Below are 14,087 nucleotides of genomic sequence, written 5' to 3'. Positions count from 1 at the left end.
CATTCTTGCAACATTTCAAAAGTCAAATTTTCTTGCTAAATATTTGGAAGTATGACTTGTGACAAGGCGAACCAACGCCGCTCTGGAAGCTTGAGTCCCTTTATGCTGTTTTTTCTTTGAATATAATATCTAATATCTTTCTAAATCCTCCTAAAACATACAAGTTCACTCCAAACTTGTTTTCAAAAGCGGTTAATTGTTGGATTCCCTGATAGTTTTTTAAATTCTGTTTTACCTTTCCTGTACCAATGCTGAATCCAGAACCATGTTCTTTTTCACCAGAATTCAAATTTGTGCAAGTACCCCACCTCCTGGAGCTCATGGGTGTACAATGTCATCATAATATCTCTGCATAGCTGACCAGTTATGAGGGCTGGATCATGGATGTGGAAGCTGAACTTCAGTCTGATATTGAAAAGGTGTGGAAAGAAGAGGTTGCTGAAGTTCTTCACCGTCTGACAAGCTGTTCTGACTGAGTGTGCTGGATTAATAAGTGAAGCACGTATTACTACACCAACTTAAAGTCTGCGCTCCGCCTTAAACTGACTCGAACAGGCCACAGAGAATCCGACACACCGTCACATGATCCAGATTCTCCATCAGCCGGCAGATGTTGTGTTGAGAATGAAGGTCCTGGGTGGCCGCAAATTGTTTTGGCTCTGGCACATCAGGACGTTAATTTGTGTGTGTTTGCGTGGCCGTCCGGAGGCTGCGTGAGAGATGAGGAGAGTGTGATTCATGCCGACACGCCTGACGGATGCTCAGACAGCCAGAGAAGCATCATCGCCCTGTAAGGTCTGCAGCGCTTACGACCATCCAAACAAAGCTGCCACTGGGAGCGCCGAGCCTCTGACGAGCTTTGCGGGCTAATTTGCGCGCTCACACATCTGTCCACATGTGCACACGCTGCACAGACAACGGTACGGTGAGCTGGTAGAACAACACGGAGCCAAAGTGGAAAAACACACTTGTTGTAACCTGACACAACACGCTCATGGGAAGAAAGACAATATAACACATTGCTAAGAATCACATTTGGGCATTTGTCTAACACACACACACACACACACACACACACACACACACACACACTCAGAGTTGCGTGCAGTGTCCTCCTGTGGGGGGGGCACCCTCTCTGACAGCTCCATATTTCACCTAATGGAGCTTCAATGGGCCTTTTCAGTCCAGTCAGGGGCTGTGCAAACTACCGCTGCAGGTATGCTATAGCTGTCTGGGGAGACAGCAATAAATAAGGCCACATAGTGTTTAATAAAACAATATGAAAATATTGTCTTACCCTTAATAGCCCTGCAGAAAGGAGAGGCGGATAAATCAGAGGGTGGACAGGGCTGCGGTCGGCCAGTTTCCTGCACTCACTCCCTTTCACCTCCCGCTTCTTTTGACCACCTTTTCCTCTCAGGAAAACACTTTAAAATGATTAGTCGCTCCTCGTTTGCTGTTGCCGTGCAAAGTGGATGGAGGGAATGGTTACGCTGTAGGGGTGACCAGTTGAACTCTGCATGTTTTGTTTTCAGTTTTATAGTTAAAAACTGTTATTAAAATAAGACCAAATTAAAATACATTGAAATCCTGATACACCATTCCTCATCGGGGGGAAAACCTGACTTTGGGAAGATCATGATTTTTCCAGACTTTATCCCAGGAATGAAGTTGGGCTTCGCTGAGGGATACTGATACTGATGGATGTGTGATGCTGGAGTCTTAAAGCTCACCATTTTCATTCAGTTCTCACTTCTCAGAGCTTGGACCGAATGCGGCTGCATCGTGTATCCTTGTTAGGCCGGTGCAAAAATAGCCCGATGCCTATCCTGAATTTAAATTTCACTTTGATTAATTATTCACCTAATCCCTTGGAAAAAAAAAAAAGAGCTTTGAGTGGTGTTTAAACAGTAGCTGCTGTGCAAATTGAATCGAAATGCATTTTGAATGTCGGTGAACCGTTTGCAGGCGTTCAGATGTTGCAGAGGTTTGTCCAGCACCGTGCTTCTGGAAATATAAATGTATTTTTTAATGCTAATTTATCCACAAGGATTCAAGCATGCACGCTGTTTTCAGCGATGGCCTTCCCTTGCAGCCGAGCAGCTGCCCAGTAGGACTCACTTCTCTATCGGAGGCTGATTAGCTGCAGTAATTACCTCGGCCGTGGACACCTCAAGCTGCTGCTGAGGGCAAGAACAAGACTTTCTTCTGAAGTTTTTACAACCTGACGTTTACCACTCCATTATTTAATTACAAGGTTGTGTTTTGTCTAAAAGCCACTTTTTAGGGTAAAATTGTAAAAGCTCATCTCAAGCTCTTCCTCTCTTTGTTCCACTGTGTTGGCATTCGGAGCCGAGTCCATCCCTGATTCATAGAGCTGACCTCTTTAGCTGTCAGAATGCGTGCCATGTTTCACCCTCATCATCTGTTTCTTTTTTGGCATCTGTTTTTTTTTTTGGGAAAGGAGAAGCTTCATCCTGTTTTGGCTCCCAGCAGCTTTGTGCAATATGAACTCAGGCACCTTGTGTGTGAAACGTCCATTTCCCAAAAATAACTGCGTTGGAAGAAACAACCTCCATCCTGTACATGATGCAACACGGATCTGGAAGCAATTCTTCAGCACAGTAGTTTCTTCGAGCGTATCTTCTCTCTGTTAAATTGCATCTATCCTGCAGCACTGAGGTCCAAACAAGACATTTGTTCCCACGTCTGTCAGGGGGAAAAAAAAGAAGAGAATTGAAGAGCTTTAGATTTATGTGCTGAGAATATGAAAGATTTCTTATGAATGAATTATAGCTGAATCCCCCTTCTGTTGTAAAAAATATCACGAGGTCAACATGAATCAATGAACTAAGGGAGTGTGCCAGCTCAATGGCATCCCATCTGTGCCACACTGCGGGTGACTTCTTTCTCAAGGTGGGTCCCGTGACGGCTCCCAGATTGGCAGTGCCAGCCGCCAAATGGTGCTGCCACGCGTCACGTGGGGCGGCAGTCTGTCGCTTTCCCCCGCGGCAGGATTTTTCCAGGAAAAACGGAAGCAAGAAGGTTGGCCTCGGCGTAGAAAGACTGAAAACAAAAAGCGTATCTGTCCCTTTGCTCGGGTCGGATTTAAAATATGGACGCAGGTACGGCATATCCAGCTGTTAAAGTAGCCTTGTGATCTGACTCTAAATCGCAGACGGTCCTCTGTGTTCTTTTAGCACATAGCCGGTCTTTTCTGTTAAATCTTCCACACTGGATTTCTCTCTTTATTTCTACTTTCTCTCATGGGCTCCCTTTTAGTGCAGAAATGACTAACATGTAAATGATGATTGTGTTAAATTCCACCAGAACATGATTTAGAGCAGGTTGTAGATCATTCTTAATCTTTTGATTTGCTTTGGGTACCATATGGCGAGGTTTTAGCACATCTGGTTTGTCCAGATGTGTCAGGAACAGAAGCACTAACTGTCAGTCACTGTCAGCCAGAAGCCGGAGAGGGAATGAAATAGATGTGCAAATAATAATTGATTGACACTTGTTGCAAATCTCTGTTTGGACAGAAAAATATGCATCCGTCCGGCGCGTCTTTGCACATACTCATTAGGAGTCACACACACCCAGAAACACAACAAACAGACGTCCGAGAATAAGCGACGCAGGAAGCGAGGCAGCGTAACCGGAGACAGCAACGGTCATGAGGACCAAAGGAGAGGATCTCCCAGCCCTGGGCCTGATGTGGGCCTCCAGGCCAAACCACAACAGGCCTCCCTGCACCTCCTCTATCCCAAATAATCACCAGTCCTCCAAAAACCAGAGAAAATAACTTAATTGGTATGCTATTTGATTTTTTTTTTTCTTCTTCTTTTTTCCAACGACATGGAGCTGCTATAAATTATACATAGTGAATTTCTCTTCTCTCTCACCAGGCAACTCTCTGCAATCTTAATCAAACTGCTCTTTTCACAGTTTTCAGCCTTTTTCTTCTCGATAGTAGCTGTGAAAGCCTCATAATCGTGACAAGTTAAGTATATGTTTTGTCGGTTCTCTGTTGTAATAGTACGACTGAAATAACAACAGAAAGAGAGCTCAAAGCGCAGCCAGAGACTGAAGGGGGGGACCAGGCCTGTCAAATTAGAAGCAACAGTAGGACCCGCTTGTCGAGAACGGAGGGAGGTCATGAACTAGGGATCCGGCATAAATTCTACCCGTTGCAACCCTCCTCCCTACTACCACCACCTCCTCCTCCTCCACCACCTTCCTAAAACACCAAGACGTCAAAGAAACCCAGATAAATATGCTCGGGTCTTTCTTCAGCCTGTCAGCGGCCATCCGTCTCTCTTATGGCTCCTTAATAGCATCTGACCACAGCAGCCAGAGGAGGAGCAGCCGCAAGCTCACATCTGACTGGACTGGAAAACTCTTTCTAACTCCTTTTCTTTCTGTCTCTCTCCTCCTCTTGGAGACCTTGAAGGGCCACTGTACCACGATTTAGCCATCGGTCTTGAGGCGCATTGAAATGGAGCGATTTCTTAGCTGTGGAGACCTCTGACCTCTGACCCAGCGTGAAGACTTTCACTTCGCTGCAGGAGGAGAGTAAAAGAATGCTCGGTGTAAGAGCAGCAGGAACCTTCATATTGCATTCATGGTTGATGACAGAGAGGTCAGCAGATTGCGACCTTATTGTTACGGAGCAGTTAAAAGTTTCATTAGTGACATGAGTCATACGTGGACGTCTCCATTACACCAGCTCGGCTATCGGGGTTAATTACATAAAAGCTTCACTTTTAACCCCTTCCACCCTTTTTTTTCCCTCCATCACTCTGTACATATCTATTACATTTACGATACCCTTCATGTGGAGGATGTATGCGTGATGTATGTCCGCCTGAGGACTGGGTCAGTGTCGCTGCAGTGTGTATATCAGGCTTCTTAAGAGACCACACACCTCTCTGGTGGAGCCTTCCGTGAATTATCCAGGCTGTGGCTCCACTAAGCCCGTTTCAGACAGCACGAACTGGGAATAAGTGAGGTCACCGCCAGGGATTTCTGGCTGGAGGGGATCAGCGGGGCTTTAATGGCAGGTCTACGCTCAGTGTACCCCCAATTAAAAGCATTCAGGGAGCGCTTTCTTCCACATTTAACAAGAAGTCTATCTTTAGGCATCCAGTTTCCGTTCGGCGTCGGTGGAAACGACTATGACTACTGTCCTGGTTTTGCTTTCCCAGAAGAATTTCAGCTTCCTCTGCATTTTGCGGAAATTAGGAATTTCCTTTGCTTTGAAAAAGAGGTGTTTTATTTGTTGTCACTTCTTCAGCAGAACTTGCTTGGTCATGTTTATTTTCATCTTGCCTCCGATGCTAAAAGGGGAAACGGGAGGCAGAGGAAGAGCGGTGAAAAGTTTGACATCGTTTTGCTGCTTTGAAATCTAGGAAGGGATTGAACTGAGATTCAAAAGCATGTACAAAGTGAAAGGTTTTAAGATTCCATGTAGCTTAAATGACACCCTATCAAGTGATATTTTCCTCTACCCTGTAATTAGATTACATTAATTAGAGCTGAAGGTGTTGTTTTTTTTCTTTTTTGCATTTTTCTTTAGTGTGTCCTGCTTTTTGAGTCTTTTTCCCGCATACATCACCTAAAACTAATACACAAATAATAGTAATCATCCTCTCCTGTGAATAGATTTGTCAGTTTGAGATGATTGCAGGTTTCAGATGAGGTTTGTGTGATAGTTTTGCTCCTTCAGTATCACTTCGTAACTAATGACATTCTGCAGTAAATTAAAATCTAATCAGGTTGGCTTTTGTGTCACATAAAGTCACTTAATGTAATATGTTCATTCCCAAGATTAAAGAAAACACCATCTACCGTTGTAGTAAGTGAATACGTTTTTTTAATTACAGTCGTGACTTGATAATCCGACACTTAATGTAAAATCTTCTTTTTTGTCGGATAGCAAGGCTATCTGATTGTCAAGACGGAGGTGGAGATACAAAGAGGGCTTGATGCTGGAAGGTTCATTTGTTGTTAGTATTCATTGTTTATAGTTGTGTTAATAACTAGTGTATTGTTAGAACACTACACATCGCTGGATTCCACCCCTAACTTACCGGTCCGATTGTGCACGTTCCGGCCACTTCCACTGTCAGAGTGCACCCCAGGCTGGAAGTGGCCAGAACACACAGGCAGTACTTGGCTGCTGATGCTAGTTTAGTTAACGGTCACACTTCTGTTTCCACCATCAGTGGTGGCGGCGGGGGAGTGGCAGATACACTCCATCGTTACCATCCATGTTTACTTCCATGAACACTGAGCACACTCGCTGCGTGTGACGTCGTCGTGTCCTCTTCTGCGCATGCGGGACACTTCTGGGTCGTATGAAGTTCACACAGCAGATCATATACAAGTCGCATTTAACTGGAAATGTGAACGAACTCACAAAAATCGGATTTCACAACAAAATCTGAAATCATCAAGTCCTGCAGTCTGAACGTAGCCAATCTGTGGGATTGTTCAGTCAGATAATACGCCGTTATCCTGATTGGTGACATTAAATGTTATGTCAGAGTCGGAAACCAAGGCTGTTGGTATGTTAAGGTGGTTTTTAATGGGTTCCGTTTGTTTTTCCTAAAAACCTGTCGGATAGCAAAGTTTTCGGATTGTTAAGGGTCTGATTATCGAGTCATGACTGTACTTCTGGGCGAGAAGGAAAACCATCTTTATGGGACATTAAAAACACTAAATTAAAGGGTGACAGCGAAACCATGAGGACATTTTACTGGGCAGCCATTTTTGCTGTCACTGATGCATTTTTCATGACATTTTTAAGGTTTTTAAGGTTTGAGATTTGTACATTGCAGCCATAAGTTGTTGCTGCTTTGCCTCAAGTGAAAGGCCATGAAAAACGTTTATCCATAATGGCTGCTGGGGTTGCATAATTGTATAATTGGTTGTTAAAATGATTTTATGACATTTGGCGGCTGCTCGTCTTATCTCTCAAACTGTATGCATTTGATGGCACGAAGTAAAAATAATACGACTGGCCATGATATCCACTATCAAAAGACTTTTTCTTTTCTGTTTGATGTTTTGCAATTTTCTTGTTCATATATACCAATAATTTCACTTTAGCTGCTTTCATAAGTGCATATTAAAAGTTTGTTTAGTTTGGTCCATGGGTTGCCTCGCCTTCTGTTTTCATTCCTCATTCTCTGAACTTTTTCCCACTTTAATCCCTGTCAGCTCACGCAGCACCATCCACATACTGATGCACCGATTCCAGCTCGGCGGGTTTATTTACTGCGTGTTTTGATTGATGAGGTTATTTGTCGACTAAATGAACTCCCGTCCTTATTAGCATGCACCGGCAGCGGAGATGAGTGGGAAGTGTCTCCTTCTCAGGCCCTTTCTCACCTTTTATGACAGTTGATAAAGTTGTTCAGTCAGCAGAAAGGCTCTTTGAAAGCTCGGTCATATATTCTAGTTTTTTTGAGTGTGGTTTTGGCGCAGGCTGGGGGAGCCACTCGGAGACCCTATCATAAGCATTTCTCAGCATTATGTTATCACGCCAGGGAGGGGGATTGGACGGCGGTTACTGCTGGAATAACCCAAATATTTACTATCGGCTTTCAGTGTGCGGTGAGTGGGTGCTGCTGATAGCGGGAGGTAATGTTGGTGTGAGCAGCTGGAGGTGAGACGGTGGCTTGTGGAGGAGGACGAGAGCGAACAGAGAAGTGACGTCTGCTCCGTAATTGATTCAAACGAGCCTGGAACAGAAACCTTAATATGTATTTTTGTTTAATCGTGCAGATTTGTGAGATATAAATCAAGATAATATCTACTTTTGAGTCAGCGTGTGAAACTTTCGCACAAGGAAAGTTTTGTGTTGTTCCGAAAAAATTACACCCACCAACGTTAACTATCCAGAAAATTGGGCAGAAAAAGTGCACGAATTATAAACCAAAATATCATTTGTCATTTATTACTGTGAGTCCAGTTTGGTTTTAATTTGTCTTTTATTTTTGACTCACTGTGTATGTACCTAACTACTCCTATAAAAGAACCTCTAAATGAAATGATATTTGTATATATTCAAACACATCTAATTTGTATCCGTAAAAGAATAAAAACAACCACAACACACGTGTTATAAGTCGGATTATTTCCTGGCTGGGTGCGGTGGTGATCAGAGAGTTCACTGGTTGCTCGCCTGTCAACAATCTGGTTATCGTGCAGATTAAACAAAGATTTAACTAATGAGCATTGAAGGTGGATTGTGTTGCCTTTAGACCTGTTCCCAGTCTTTCTGCTTCTAGCTTCATACTGTACAGACATCAAAGTGATCTTTTCATCTAACTCTCAGCAGGGAAGGAACAAATACTTTCAACAAATGTCAAACTTTTCTCTGAATGCGTAGCTGCATTGTCAGCCCGTACGTGAAGCCGCCTCAGTAAAATAAAATAAAAAAAACAAAGGGAACATAGTTTTGTACTTTGTTTTTTTAAATGTTAACGTATGACATAATGGCTGCATTAGATCCAACTTCTATGGACTATAACAAAAGCACTAAAGCTCCTGGCAGGCGCTGTGCATTAAGGGAAATGCAGAACAGAACTGTCCTGTTGCCATAACATAATGTAAACCTCGGTCTCCATGGATACCGACTGGCATCCTGCAGAGTTTGCATTTTATTCCTTATATTACATTTTTTTGGCTTGTGTTTAATTCTCATATTGTTTTAAAAAAGGGTTTTAAATTTGACCCATGAATATATTAAACACTAAAGAGAGAGAAACAAAACAGACTAATTATCATCTAGTAAAATGCATTATCTGCTAAGTAACCTGTTACCTAAGCTTAATATATATATATATATTTAGCAACTTTTATATTTTATGTAACGTAGATCTCATTAAATATCCAATATTTAAATCAGTTAGAGTTTAAAGTCAGCAGTTTGTCTGTTTTATTGCTTATTGCGAACAGACTATAGCTGTAACATAACACTAACGATTAACAAAATAAAAATGACTTGATTGTTTTTTATTAAACATTAAAATGAGATCAAATTGTTGTGTTATGTGTCCAAATTCACCACAGAAGCAGAGTTTTTTAATCAGTCAAGACAAAACTGTTCAGCTACCTCCACTGAGAATTAGTTTTAGCTCATCAGATCGAGAACGTTTTGGTAATGTGAGGATATTTGTGGTGGTTCTTCCTTTATCATCTCCCCTTCAAAGGGCTAAAGACTTAAAGTAAAAGGTCAGAATAAATGTGTGGTTCCATGTTTGCTGTGTGTCACAAGTCAATCCACTTTGTTCAAGTGAAACATATGTTTAATGTTAGTGCTCCATAGGAAATAGGATTACGTAGCCTTGTTGCTGTAATTGTTCTTATTCATGCGTGGCAGGGTAATCTGGTGTCTGGCTGTCTGTCTCTTTGTGTTGATGGACTGGTGGGCTGTCCATAGTAAACCCTCACCCAGTGTCAGCTGGGACTGACTCCAGCTTCCTGAGACCCTCCACAGGATAAAGCTGGTAAAGCTGATTGATGGATGATGGTTTGGCAACATTTAATATCTCTAAATAAACAACACATATTTACTGCTGGCTCAAATCTGACCCACCACAGATGTGACTTCTTTTTAAAATGATCAGAATGTGTTTGCTGGTACTCAGTAGGCCATTGCTAAGAAGCTTGAAGTTCTGTTTCAGACATCAGCACTTGAAAATGGGTCAGATTTGACCTGAACACAACAGGACGGGTAACTGACTCTTAAATGGAACACAAGCTAGATGTGTCCTGACACCTGCAGATAACCCCTTTCCCTTCAGACTCCACCACAGGCTCTCTACCCACCACCGTACATCCATTCTTTCTGCGGGGTTTCTTGGCCGTCTGCAGCTCAGGCTTCCCCACAGGAGCCCATTTATAGACCCAGCGATGAAACGCTCGACATCTCAGTAAATAAAGACAAAAGAGGATTTATCCAGGCCACCGTTTCCCCCTTAGTTTATCAAGGAGAAGTGCTGAAGAGGCAGCTGACCTTTTCCCTGGCATTCCCAATCTGCAGCATCCTCCTTCTTGCTCCCGTCCTCGGTCTCTTTCTTTGTCTTCTGTTCCCATTCCATCCTCAGGCCCCTACCTCTTCATCCTCCCACCTATTTTCCAAAGCCCCCTCCTTTTTTTCCTCCTCTCCTCTCATTTGTCCTTTCCTTCCCCGAGCAGCATGCAGAGATGTTAACGAGGTCATTTTTAAAAAAAAAACAAAATGCATTTGTTTTTGAAAAGATGAAATATGAATAATGGACACAAATCTAGAGTTTTTTTTACTTCTTCCTACCAGCAGATGAAGCTCATCCTGCTGCACTTGTCACCGAGGATGAAGACGTCTGCTAAACGCCTCTAATAGAAAAGTAAAACGATGTAAATCTGTATTTCTGTGGGGAGAAGGTGCAGCTCCGCTCCGTCTCTGCCTCCCGCCGTCTACAGTGGCTCATTTGCAGCCTAACAATCGTCTCCCAAGGTTAGATTCATCATTACAGAAGCCTCCCTCCATGCTGGGGTCTGCCGTGCTGCTCCTGCCTCTCCTCCCCTCACCATCACAGACAGAACACTGCCATCTGTTGATGGGTGGGGTGATTGCACATCAGGGGCTTTGCAGGTAACCTGGAGCCGATGCAGACGAGGCTGGAAAGCAGAAACACAAGGCTCTGGGAGGGTCAGGGGCAGTTTTTAAAGTTTCACCAAAATTGCAAACAACAGATTTCTTTTCTTTTAATACAGGATGTGTCAATCTTCCTGGTGAAACTTTTACACCCACTGAGATCTTTTATCCAGTTTTTTTTTTTTGCCTGTGAAGTAGCTGCAAAAAGAAAAAAAATAACTTCTTCCATGCTGTCTGACTGTATCGCATATACCGAGTGTCTGCTTGTTCCAGCTTTTTATTACAGCTACAAAGGTTTATACAAGAAATATTCAACGTTCCATCGACTTTTCTAGAATTCTGATTCATGAGGAACAATGTGCAGTCTGTGGGAAGAGTTGTGTGATGTCTGGAGACAGCTTTTAGAGGTGCAAAAAAATGACCAAATTAGGTTTATCCTGACATTCAGTTCAATTCAATTCAATTTTATTTGTATAGCGCATATTTACAACAACAAGTCATCTCATAAAGCTTAACAAAGGCAGAAACACCCAACAATCCAAAACATTTGGATTCCCTATAAGCTTCAGCAGTCCGCAACAGTGGAAAGGAACCGAAAACTCCCACAGGGGAAAAAAAAAAAACCTCCAACAGAACCAGGCTCAGGGAGGGACGGCCATCTGCCTCGACCGGTTGGGTGGATGTAGGATGATTATACAATTTAGTTTACAGTTAAACAAGTTATTAGAAGTTATTGTCCTTTTGTAACAGGAGGCATCATGGTGGGGCAGCAGGATACAGAAGGTGAGGCCAGCGGCTGTAGTTCAGGAGCTCCAGATCCAGAGACATCCACAGAGAGAGCAGGAGAACCTCGGGGGGAGTCACAGAGCTGGGATGGGATTGGGGACTTTAAACTAGTCTGGACTGTAAACCGAGTGTGTTGAGGGTGAAGCATGTTGATGTAAACCAGGAAGGAAGAGCAACACTAATGAGTTGCATAACAAGAATTTAAAGTGTGACTGGAGACTAAAACTCAGGATATTCTGCAGTTGTGACACCAGCAGCACCAATGAAACACTGAAGAACTGGCTGTTATATTGCATACATTTGCAATTAAAAAAAGAAAACTTCTAAAAGTAGTCCAAACTTCAGTACTGGATTACAAAACATGGAAAACGTGTTAGAATACTTTCTTTGTCAGTGGTCACAGATTAAGACTTGTGTTAGTTACAGCAAAACGATTGTCACGACTGTTAAACCAGACTCATAGAGCATTACTGTGCTTGGAGGCTGGTTTGAGGAACAGTTTCTATTCCCAAAGTGTCAGATTTTGCTGTTTTGTCAGAGCTGCTGGTGTCTCAGAGCTACATCCAAGGTGTCCTTCAGTGTCCGCGCCACCACCATCAATATTTAATGCCAGTAGAAGTTTTTCCAGTTTAAAAGAGCGTTTGAGGTTTGTGCCCTGAGTCGGACCCTTATCTTTTCACTTTTTTCATTTCGTTTCGTGTCCTTTTCGCTTGCTGTGTGGTTAGATTTTGGCCCCAAAAGTACTTGGTTAGGTTTAGGAAAGGTCATGATTTGAGTTCAGATGCGCCCGTTCTCAACATTCACCACATGTTTGACTCCACATTACCTAAAAGCAACCATCAGAGAACGTCTGGCTGCAAATCCACGGTATCTATTTCTGTAGCAGACATCAGGCTACCCTGCATGTTGAAAAATGACTCAAAAAGGTATCCAGCATGTTTTAATATGACGCCAAGAAGTCCTGACAACTCTGCGATACACGGCAAGCTGGAAGTGAGCCTCGGATTGTTAACTACAGTGTATTATATTGTATTTATTTTACATTAATCTTGAGCAGCTCTGTCTGTTATTGTACAAAATGGGGGTATTAGTGCAGTCAGGAATGTGAGAAGTTATGATACTCTGCTGGAGGCTTAAATCTCATTTCCTAGGACTGAGTTATGATGTGGTCCAGCCAAATGAGAATGCAAAACTTGGCTGATATTGAAATAATGATCCAAATCTTCACACAGTGACGCCTGGAAGGAGGTCATAGCTTCTCACATGGTTGGAAAGCAACAGAAAGTGTAGTGAATGTAAAAGAGAGCTGGAGAAGAAAACGTAAAGCCTGCATGATGTGTCGACTCCACACAGGTAGACAATGACGACATGAAGCAGATGTTGGAGTGTCAGTTGGAAAAAGTTGGAGAGGAATTGTAGAGGAAGCTGGTTTTTAAGGCCATCCAACAAGAAGTTCTGATAAACGATGCTGCCTCCTTTGTTGTTCTTTTCATTGTTCATTGTTCTCTCTCCTCTTCTGCTTCTATATATGTTTATATATATATGCATCTTCAGAAACTTGCAGGAACACTGTGTTGCATGTGATTCACGGCTGCTCTGCTCCTCTTGGTCTAACTTTTTCTGCTTCTTCTACTCTAAAAATCTTTAAAAGTTTCTGTGAAAAAGCGCGTCAGCAGAATCCTTTCATGTAAAGCATGGGCTGTTGATATTAAAAGACTTTGGCAGGAGACAAATGTTCTAATTCCAGGCCGATAATGGGCTGTGAGAAGCTTTGGCAGCGCCGCTTCCCCTGTTTGATGGTCCCCGGCGGTTCGTCCTGGGTGCTGCTCGGGCCGCACCGAGGCCGGCCGGGTGGGTGTATCAGTTTGGCCGGTGCCGAGCCGATCCGTCTGACACCTCGTTAAAAAGGCCCGGCTTCCGAAGCCACACATCATCCCCCGCTGAGCTGCTGCTTCAGCTCCCGATCCGGTTTCACTCAGCCCGCACCGCAGCGAAAGCACTCATGGTATTTTTCATGCCACGGTTAGAGGAATAATGCTCCAGAGGGCCGGACTCACAAGTTTTATTATTCCACTCAAGTTTTTAAAACTAGCTCTACAAGCACTGCCAGCAGCGGCGTACAATCCAGTCCTTTTATTCAATGGCCGTGACCTCCCTGCTGGTGGGTTGGTGTGCAGCAGTGTGTGTGTGCTTCAGCCCTCCGACTGGCTGTGGGAGATCAGTATGTAAAGTGCTATATGTTCACACGGACAGGGGATTTGTTTCTCTGTATGGCTTTGACCTACACTTGTTCTGCTCTGGTTCACTTCACTTTCGCTAGACGTGGCCGTCATTCATCCTGCTCTCTCTCTCTCTACCTCGCTCTACCACCCAGCAGCCTTTGCTCTTCTGTTTCCCTGAAGTGAGGCCCTGATTTGTCTCTTTCCCCCTCCTCACTGTGGCCTCTTGTGGTCTCTCCCAGGTTGCCTCCCTTCCTTCCCTGCCCTCCCAACCCTCGCTGTGGTCCCACGCTGCCCCTGATACGTTCAGGGTTGGCTTTCGGTCGCCCCCCCGATGCAGTGATGTGCCTCTGGGCTGCAAGAAAAGCCTCTAATGGATGAAAATGCTGTTGAAGGAATCTTAAATATAAAGTATTCTAAATTCAGCGCAAGTA

The sequence above is a fragment of the Stegastes partitus genome, unplaced genomic scaffold, assembly GCF_000690725.1.
Source record: "Stegastes partitus isolate 25-593 unplaced genomic scaffold, Stegastes_partitus-1.0.2 Scaffold236, whole genome shotgun sequence".
Taxonomy (NCBI): Eukaryota; Metazoa; Chordata; class Actinopteri; family Pomacentridae; genus Stegastes; species Stegastes partitus.
The sequence above is the reverse complement of the archived record's forward strand: the minus strand, read 5'-3'. Positions refer to the sequence as shown.